Source organism: Protopterus annectens, chromosome 7.part0 (genome assembly GCF_019279795.1).
Source record: "Protopterus annectens isolate FY-2018-M chromosome 7.part0, PAN1.0, whole genome shotgun sequence".
Classification (NCBI taxonomy): Eukaryota; Metazoa; Chordata; order Ceratodontiformes; family Protopteridae; genus Protopterus; species Protopterus annectens.
In genome coordinates, this window is record NC_056739.1 from 1,875,689,619 (window position 1) to 1,875,700,983 (window position 11,365).

The window sequence follows — 11,365 nt, forward strand, 5'->3', positions numbered from 1 at the left end:
CACCCGGAGGAAACCCACACAACCACAGGGAGGACATGCAGACTCTGCACAGAAGGCACCCTACCCGGGGATCAAACCAGAGAACTTCTTGCTGTGAGGCAGCAACACTAACCACTGCACCACTGTGGCCACACAATGTCCACAATAAAATCAATTAATGTTTGAGAATCTGCCTCTATTAGTTATGCTTATTTTACAGCCAAAATGGAAACATAACATGTCTATGATGATAATGAGTGCAAGGCTTGATACTCCAAAGTAGTTGTGATGAAAACCACTTTTATTGAACTATGGTCTTGGAATTTTTTAGGTTTGTGGAAAGTTTTAGAAAGTGTTTTTCCGAGAATAAGAATATATTATCCAGAAACTGAAAGTTAACATTGCAATTTCAGTAACAGAAGCACATTATTCAAAAACTGAATTTCAGTTGTTCTAACCATGTTTACGTGGATATTCTTTAAAACCTTGTGCAATTGATGAATGGCTTCCTTTCCTGTTTGCATTGCCTGGAAGGAAAGGTAAAGGCTATTTGAAAGGTGTACTGGTTCAGTTAGAATAACTCTTATATACATATTTATGGATGTGAGGGGAGTGGAGCGCCATTCTTTTCCCTTGAAGTAACGTGCAGTTTGCATGTACATCATATACTATGAATATGTTGCACAAACGTTAATAAGTATTATGGTTCTTATTTTGTACTGCTAAATTATGCTTCTATTGGAACTATAGAATTCTCAAAGTTGTACCACGTCTTTTACATTTAAAAGAAACCATTCTTCTAATACAACTGTAAAAGAAAAGCTCACAGTCTAAGTTCCTCCAGTTTCTTCTGTGTAACCATGTTTCATATAATTACTTTCAAAATACCCACCACACTTTCGGAAAAATAATATTTGTTGACCACCTTCTAGATTTTCCTGATTTTATTACCTACCCCCTCTGTAGCAGTTAACCCACCAGTTAGGTTTTAACTGGCCTGAAAATTTTCATTACATCATTCCACACCTGTAAGCTTAATCATTATACTTTTTTCATATTCCATTTTCTGCAGTCCAGAATAGTGCATATGTAAACTCCAGATGTGTCCTTACTGACTTATGCACAGAGATAATATTGATTTGTTACCATGTAACTCATTCCCTCATATGCTTATTCCAGAACATTGATGGCCTTGGTCATCACTGTTCATGTAAAAGCTTTTCCTTACTGACTATCCATCGGCCATCTCATTATTATTTTTCCTCATATGCTTTTCGTTGGCATCTAACACCAAAGATGAATGTTTAATTTAACTGAATTAAACTATAGCCCTCACACACACTATTTGGTGAACTCTACAACCACTCAAATTGTTAAATCAGACTTTCCTGCTGTTAAGCTTCTTATTTGCTCTGCCTGCCATTGAAGCTGTTCATGCATCATCATAACTAAGGATCACTGTTCTTGTATCCATTCTTGCAGAGTCAAAGGTATGGTGAACTGTGAGATAGAAGGCTGTTAGTATATTTGCTGCAACACAGTGGAGAATGTTGGCAACATCTGCTAAAGACTAGGCTATCTTAAATAGGAGTGAATATGTATGAGATGGTTGTGGAGGAGTGAGAAATAAGTAGGGGTTAAAATTTATCGGATATGAAGGATGTGGAAAATGTACTCAGAATAGCGATAGTAAAACTAAACAAATGGAGATTAAGTTTACACTGCCGGTATTTAGAAAACTGTGGTAAATGCCTAAGTGCCCTTTAGAAAATTGTGCAATTTTTCAAAAGGCTTTTGTGTGGTGCAGCTGGACTGGTGAGTAGTTACAGTGTTGCTTTTAGGAGAGATGATTTTAGAAAAAGTAAGGCGATTATAATTAGAGTCCTACTAGATCCTTTTAAAAGGATTGCATATTATAATATGGACAAGGGAAGCTAAATTGCCAGCTCTCAATGGCTTCATAAAATAAAAATCTTTCTTGTTCATCAGGATATAAGACTTGTCCATGGATGGACACAGGACATGCAAATGGGTGGACTGGGATATCAGCAAAGCCCAGAAAGTGAAAATAATAATAATTGGGATATAATGTAAGTAAACAAATCAGATAGTGTGCAATTTGACAGTTGCAAAACAGAAGGGAGTTTTATTAGTGAGAAGCCAATAGGTATTTGAGTAGTCAGTTTTATACTCAGTATTATTAGTGATAACAGGGTTAATTGTTTTGCAAATGGCATCAAAATTGTGTCAATAGACTAACAAAAATGAACACATAGAAGCAACTCAAATTCAATATAAAGTAGACAGTTATTCATTTCATGGCAGTTGGAATCCAGGACTTCAATACAGACTTTGTAGATGTCAAAGAGTTTTTACAAATAAAATAACCCATTGACTTGTTCACAGTGAAACTTTGTTATCCAGTGCAGGGCGAATAGTCACAGTCTCAATAGTCACATTCATAGTAACATAAATAAATGACTACATTTTACTGGTGGGCAAGTCAATAAAGAAGACTCAAACAAAGCAGAAGGTATCATTTTAATATGTGCAGGACAAAAAGACCTATCCTGGAATATTGCTTACATTTATGGAAACCAAACAGTGAGGATAATATTATATTGGTGTTAAGGTATGTAAAAGTGGATAGCTGAGATACTATGATCACTGTGGTATTTGGGAGTTGCATTGGAGCTACTGCAGTGCCTAAAGACAGACTGAGATTCAGTTTCTCATCATCAGTAGGGCTCTAGATGATTGCCACTACTGAAGTGACATCCCAACCTTATATGCAAAAATGGGAAAAAGTGGGTTGTAGATGGATGGATGGATGGATAGATGGATGTCGAGAAGGGTATCCCTATTACAGGTAGTAGTAGTGATGTAGCCGCTATGGATTTAAGTCAGACTTACTGAAATTTCTTTTAATAGAGATGATACTGGGTCACAGGACTGAAATGACAGGAACATAGTTTGATTGAAATTCAGCAGGATCTTCACCAAATTTTGGGATAAGCAGAAAAGTGGAAGTGATGGGAGATATATAAAGATAGATAGATAGATAGATAGATAGATAGATAGATAGATAGATAGATAGATAGATAGATAGATCTAGATATATGAGAACTTTACTAATTAAAATTTCCAAATGCTGGCACACTTTAGTTGACAAAAACAAAGATCAATGAGCATGTTACATTGACAATCCTCAAGTTTCGGGAATATGTCCCTTCCCAATGCATTGTATGCTCTTGGAATTAGTATTAAAAAATCTTTTCCATGTTCCAAGGTTGTTAAGGATGTAAAGTTTCAAACTCAAATGTCTGCAGCTGTTTAATGACTTCATCCCTCAGTGATTTGCCAGAAAGCCACAACTTTTGTGTGAAAAAAACAGAACAGAAATATAAGAGAAAATTCTGGACATCCTGCAGAATTCCTGAGAGTTGAAAAGTATGCAGAAATGAAAGGTATGGTGTTGCTGCAGGGTAAATAGCAGAAGTATCTTCTTACTTCATACTAGTTATTTTTCCCTTCAGAGACCATGAAGAGGTTTTCTCATGTTCCATAACTACCTCTAACTAACACAAAAACGGAAAATGCCAGATGATTTTTATTAGTATAAAGCTTCATTATAATGGCACACGTATTTTCCGGATGTGTGTTCTGTAAGGTACTTTTTAGTCATTTATGTATGTTACTATATTTGTGACTATTCAGACTATGACCTATCATACTGGGATTAGGACTGTTATCTTTAGAACTACAGTGTATGATTGAACTCTCTCTCATGAACATGTTGACAGTTTCTGCTGGGAAGTTGCTGACTTGTCCTGGGTTGTCTGTCCAAGCTTTTGCTCCTTTCTCAACCATCGTCTCATAAAGCCTTTTCCACTCTTCTAGAGTGAAGTCTAGGATACTCAGTTTCCATGAAAGTGTTTGAATGGGAAGAATTGTTTGGAGGCTGTTTAGACATCTTGTTTTGCAAACAGTAGATAGAGAAGATGTATTTCCTGTTCCCTCTAATACTGAATTGCAGACTGTTAGACCATAGAAGGATAGCATTAGGGCATACTCAAACCATGCCATTTCAGTTTTATGTTGTTATGTGTCTGTACAGTAATGGACATTTCTCCACCAAGCACATATTCAGCACCAATATAATGGAACCCTGTCCTCCACTGTGGTGCGGTAGTCACGGACCTTAGGGTTAGGTTAGCCCTACTAGCTATCCCCTTACCAATACCCTCCATAACCCTAAGGTCTGTAACTACTGCACTAAAGTCAGTAGTAGCCCATTCGCTGAAGCGGGTTTCGCAAAAGTGCACTTTCAATTAAGTGCACTTTCGCGTAACCCAGGGTCTACTGTGTGAATCTGAAGAAGTGTATTTTCGAACTTATACAGTATACCCATACATATATATATATATATATATATATATATATATATATATATATACATACATATATTTATATATAAAAACTGCAGCATATATATAAAACTATAAAATCATCAAAGTAATATCCCCGTTTACACTTTATAAATATTACATCATTTTCTAGCAACTAACACATTAAAAACATCATTTTACTTGTATTGCTTTGTCTTCCCAAGAAATTTTACTTTGTAATCCAATCAAATTTTGAAGCCCATTTCTTACATAGAAACCTGTTCAAAGTTGACAGCTTTTGACAAAGAAATGATTTTGTTCCCCATAATTACTCACACCATGATTCTTTTAATCTTGTTTTCCTTTCAGTAGTATCCAGTTCTCCACTTCACAAAGTTGCAATACATAATTTAAGATTCTATCACTGCTAACTAGTATGTCAATACATTCACAGATGAAATTTTGATACCATGCCATTGAGATGTCAGTCCTGGAATTGATTCTGTGACTAGAGCAAAAATGGTTTATGTTCACTTGTTCAGGCTGTATTTAGTTATTTCAAATTTTGTCATGCATTACAAGTACAAAATAAGTGGTCAGATCATAAAAACACACTATTGTTAAAGAGCTAGGTGAAATAAAAAGCAATAATTTAAACTCTCTGACATGTGAATCATTTATTCTCTGATTATTCTCTTAATACTCTTTAGTATTCTGTGACAACTTATACCTACCCTTAGGATCCTGACACTCAAAGAGTACAGTGGTGGGATGGAGTTTTTCTACTCGATGTACCTAAAAATGCACATACACACACACACACACACACACACACACACACACACACACACACACACACACACACACACACACACACCTTCCTATGGTCATTTGAAGGATTACACATTCACCTACCATATATCTTTGGGATTTATAATGAAAATGGAACACTCAAGAAATGTCAAAAATGATGCAAGTGGGCATGTGGTCTCCACACAAAAGACACTTCTGGAAAAACTCAAAATGGAGGGGAAGACATCGTGAGGCAGCAATAATAACTGCCATGTTGCTGTGCCACTATTCACTCTCTGACCAGTGCCTGTCTCCCAATGTCAGAAAAGTGAAATCTGTAGCCCATCTAATTCTAAAGAGCATGTCTAGTCATGGCTGGCAGATCACTGTACCATTTTATACCTGACCTGTTCTACCTATTATTGAGAGCTTTGCTGTATTTTATAACCTTATACAACATCTGAAACAAGCTGAAAATGTGCAAAGAATATTTGAAAGAAAAATCATAGTGTTGGAAAACATGACCTATTCAGAAAGATTTGAGGGGTTGTCATTATATTCTGTTTCTTACAGGTAACTCAGAGAAGACCTTTGCCTGCTTCTGAGACAATCCATTTCTTTCTATTGTAATTTGATCCAGTTAACTTTGAAAATCTGTCAGTGGAATTTAAGTTGAGGAAGCTTACACCACGTTAGAGAACATGCTATAAAAACAAATACAGTAACAGAAAAAAAAAGAAACAAGGCAGATGCATTATGCAATGCATTGTAAAATTCTAGACAAAGCTGTTTCTTAAACTTCAGTTTTTATTAACTTCCTTCAAAAGTGTATTTTTTGAACTCATGCACAGAAACACACCCACAGAGAGACACACATGCATGTGCATATCTGTCTGTCTCTCTATGTATCAGTAGTCTGTTATATATAGCTATAAATGTATACACACACACACACACACACACACACACACACACACACACACACCTACATGTATATCTATATCTATCCATCTATATATCTATCTACATAGATAGCAATAGATAATTATAGCTATACTTATAATTGAGACCCATCAATATAGTTGACTTTTGTTATTGTCAATAGATGCTTTGTCAACACACTTCAGTCAAAACAAATCAGATAGATGATTGAGAGTTGAGAAGGACTGGTATAATAATGAGACTAGGAAATATGCCCTTACTATACAATCTCAGAGTTTGTATATTTATTTAGCGGTGTGTGTGCCATCATTTAACTGTTGTTACTTCTGTGTGCATGAAGCTTGGCAATTGCACTTAGTAACCTATTTCCGTCTCCGTAATGCAGATATGTTTTGAAGAAGTAATTTCTACTTTTCAGGCTACATTCCTATATTGCTTTTGCAGTTGTTTTACTTCCAGTGTCACTATAAACTAAAACAATGATTTTTTTCTTCTTTTATTGCTTCATCATGTGGTGATCTATGTGGAGTTGTTAGTCAGATGCAAGAATTACAAGAATCTGATTTTATTTAGTTTGAAACAAATATGAATTAAAATAGATCTCTACAAAATCAGGTTTCATAAGATCATTGGTCCAAAAGTTATTAGAAGAGAAATCGTGAAAGTGACCATGAAGAAGCCTAGCCCACAGACGTATAAATTAATTCACTATTCCAAATAAGAACAGCCATGCTATATAACCCAGAGTTGAATTTTCAATCATCCTTCCAGATGTCAAGACTGATTTTAATAGTGGCCATCACAATGCTTTATTTGATATACTGGGAACTTCTTTCCATAAACGGTGAAGGCATCTATCATGCTAGCAAATTCTGCATGTTTTAAAATAAAGACAGAGACCTTTCAATCAGATTGTCATTGTATTACTAGTTCTCTTAAGTGAAGGAGATTTGGTTGGATTGAGTCTTTCAAAAGGTGAACAACTTTGCAGAGGTTATCGAACAGAAGAGATAAGCTTACTAATCTGTTCAGGTACCTTATGGAACTTGGCCATGTGAATCATCAGTGTCTTTTGAGATGAACAAAGCATTTGAACAGGTATATGCCTTAAAGGGGCATTGCATTTTATGATGGTCCTAATACGGGATAAGCAGAGAGGAAATCTGACATCCTTAGATTGGGAGGATATTTCTTTAGTAATTAGTTTAGTGGATTACAATTATTTCTGATCTGTGGTTGATATTTGGTGGTCAAACAATAGCTCATTGTTAATAAATGTGTCTAGATCTCAAATGACAGTTTCGACCTTAAGATGGGTGTCATCCATGTGGTGTGCCTCTGGATGGTCATGATTCCTGAATTAAACTACACTATGGCCGGGATTTACTAATCCTCCGTGTAAGACTATGTCTTACTCGGAAACTGCAGTCTAAGAGTATGATGTCAGAGCGTCATGCATATTCATGAGGGCACTCTGACTCAACTCTAAGGCTAACAAGGAGCATGCACGAGTGCAGGGGGCATGTCAGACTGCCGAGCAGTCCAAATATCCATGCCCTGCAAGCGCCTAAACTGCAAATGTCAACTGAAATGAGCGAGTCCGCTCAAATGTCTACATACCCAACACTACACTCCCCCACATTCTAAATCCCTGTACAAGTTTAAAATGTAGAGCTTTCCTTTTTTTATTATTCCCGATATAGCTGCCCGTATTTGCGTGTGTATGCACGGGTTTGCCCATAACTTAGCTACAGTTAGCAGTGTACACATCGAAGAGGATAATAAACTAATTATACGCAAATTAAGCCAAATAGAAATAGCGTAGTGGTAGAGCCTTCGCACAAAGAGTAGGCATTCCCAGGTCGAGTCCCGCCACTCCCCTTCCCATTTTCTGGAGGAAATCTGTGCATAAAAATAATTCCTGACATTTACCTTTTAAATTTTAGTAAAATGCATTGAAATGGCCTATGTGGTAGTGAACGATATTTTATATATATATATATATATATAAGAAGGTGGAATGGTCATGCATACTGATAAATGCATAAGTAACATATCTTAAGCAATGTGATGCAGCGCTAAGCAAAGTTTACCAGTATTAAGCGCATTTAAGTATAATTGCTCATAGCTTAGCACTGCTTTAACTAGCGCAATGGCTTTGCGTGGAGCTGCGCATCGCACCAACTAGTGCAAACAAAACATGTTTGCGCGGAGCTGCGCACCTCGCTAACTTGTGCAACATTGGGCAACATCGGGTAACGTTGAACAACATAGAGCAATGTAGAGCAACGTTGAGCAATGTTGGGCAAAGTTGAGCAAAGTCAGCTAAACATAGGCACACCTCCTAGCTAGTCTGGCCAGTAGTAAAATAAAAAAGTTAAATAATAATAAAGTAAATATATATATATATATAAATATATATGTGTATATATATATATATATATATATATATATATATATATATATATATATATATATATGTATAAAATACCCATATATATATATATATATATATATATATATATATATATATATATATATATATATATATATATGTGTGTGTGTATAAAATACCCTTTTCTACCCCTTAAATCAGCACACTTGGCATGCATGCATCAAAACTCACACACAAATAAGGGAGGCCATAACAGTAAAACACCCCTACAATGTAAAAGTATAAGAGAAAAGAAGAAGCAGAAATGCTATTCTCCCCATCGATAGACTGAATGTGATGGTACACCTGCATCCTCTTTACACTAATATAAGCAGCAGCATAATCACAATGAGATGACCAGCCAAACAGAAATATTGTGCCAAAATATAGCAGCATCTCTTCCACTCTTCCATACCTCATAACCTTTTAGTTCCAGAAATCTGAAAAAATCCCAACAAGATGGGGTAACAAAGGTCCAAAACTAGGGACAGACATCAAACATTGCTCCCTAACACATAGTAAATAGTAAAAATAGTAATATTTGCACCAACATGCATCATCTGAAAAAACCCATCTATGAAACTCGACTGTATATTGTCACCTAGCAACGTCAGTCCTCAGGCCATCCTCATGGCCCACCAGAGAGCCACAAACTCCATTAAGAACAAGGAAAAAAAAAACACAAGGCACAACTACGAGTATCTGTACAACTGAGAGGCATAATCTCTTCTTCCCCCATGACCCAATGCCATCATCCTTCCCCTCACTTTTCTCTTCTCTTTCCCTTGACTCCCCTGGCAAACCATTCATTCTGGCTCCCGCTTTCAGTCTTGGCAATTGAAGACTCCACTCATGGCTCCTTTTTGTTTTTTTTTTTTTTGTTTTTTTTTCAGAAGACCTTCTCGTGTTCCATTCCGAAACGATAGAGTAAACTATATCTGAGTCACACTTCTAGAGCTGAGTGTTGTAAATGGATGCATCAGTTAATGAGATCTTGCTTCTATCACTTAAAATGTTCCAGTGAGAAATCATCAGGTGTATTGAGGCATGCTTTCCAGCTCACTGAATCAATGTAGCTAATTAAATAAATGAAGCATACTGTTATGTCTGAACTTACTTTTAGTCATATGCCCAACAAAACCTTATATTTATTATTTATTTGAGGAGAATTTGTCAGAGGATGATAAAAAACACTCTGTGGCCACAGTGGGACCTCATATTCAAATGTAGAAATAAATACATTTTAGCTATGTCATTATAAGCTGTAGGGGTGAGGAGGTGTAAGCTTCTATATTAAAATTTTAATGGGTTGAGAGTTTTGCTAATAAGATTGTCAGTATGATTGGTCAATGAAAGAATAAGGTGCAAGATGATCACTAGGTGTTTATCTTCTGTTACTAGTGGTAGTGGATCATGTCTCGAGCAATGATAATTGGATTTGGGGATTTAGGGAGATTCTGCAGGGTACCAACTATCATGATGAAAGACTTCAGGGTATGGATTATGAGCATATTTTTTATTTATCTAGATTGTAGTTTCTGTAGAATGGTCATGATGATTCAAGCAGTGAGATACCATCGGCATATAGGACACAGTAGAGGTGGGGCAGGTTAGTGGACATATGATTGATGAACAGAGAAATCACTGGCCCCATGATTAATCTTTGTGGAAACCCTATGTTATAGTGGTTTCGCTTGATGTCAGCTCAAAAAATGTTTTGTTGCTTTTTAAACAATTCATGCTGTATTATTTCTGCAATCCACAATGGTGCCATAAAATGTTTCTCACATAGCTATTCACAATGAAATTGCATGGCTCCTGATTGCCAAATTCAGCTTCCAGCTGGAGATCGTTTTATGTGGACACTGTATGACTTTTTATTTTATTTGAGCATTTTTTTCAGCATATGCTCTGATATCCCCCCACATCTTAAAAGAGACACAGGTAATTAAATTTGCAATCATCAGACCTGCCCATGGGTACACATTCCGTGTGTAAGAGGTAGGAGCATATGACTTGAAGCAGACCAGTGTACTGCTAGATCTGGTTTTCACTCTTAAGCACATTACTTGTCAGTTTAGGCTGTGGCTCAAAGAGAAACTGAATAGAGTAATGCAGTCATCAAAGAATAAATGAATATATGAATCAATTCACAATTGCCATTTTGTTCATGCGTTTATCAGATGTCTGAGCTGTTTATATAAATTTCTTAGCTGACCTTCCAGATTCAATTACTAACAATAGACTATGATACATATGTATATTGCTGCATGACTAATTATTACTTGTACTGCAATGGCTACCTCTTGAAGTTGCACTGTAATAAAAAAATATCTTAATGTGACTCAGCACTGTCATATCTAGGTTTGTCTGTCGTAGAAGTGCCTTTTGACTAGCCCACTTGGTCACTTGCAGTATTAATAAATGACAGATAAATAAATAAATCATACTTTCAGGTGACACTTGTTGTAGAGACTTCCAGGTGACACTTTTGGTAGAAACATGCATAATATTGAGCTCCAAGCAGTTTCCTTTTTTCCCAGTTGTCACCCCTTTCTTAGATGATGAAGTCCCGATTAAAGTCAGAGGTCAATGAAATATTTCTGTTCAAAAAAATTTATGTCTGAAAAACATGCCTATTTCAAATGCCTTCTGAAAACATACTCAAGTGATTAAGAAAAGAAACTATTTTAAAGATGTTTCACATTTTGCCCTAATTGAGAAATGCAATGTACAGTGCAAAAAGCAGTCCAGAAGAACATTCATTTTAATGCTAAAAATGATTAAATATGAAGGCAATCTGAAAAGAAAAAAATAGTTTCAGCAACGT

The 11,365-nt window shown here is 36.0% G+C and overlaps 1 protein-coding gene across 3 annotated transcripts in view; it reads left to right on the forward strand.

Moving 5' to 3' along the window:
* NTRK3 (neurotrophic receptor tyrosine kinase 3) overlaps window positions 1–11,365 on the forward strand; it is a 3,522,805-nt gene that overhangs the window by 1,167,584 nt on the left and 2,343,856 nt on the right. The window lies entirely within an intron of this gene.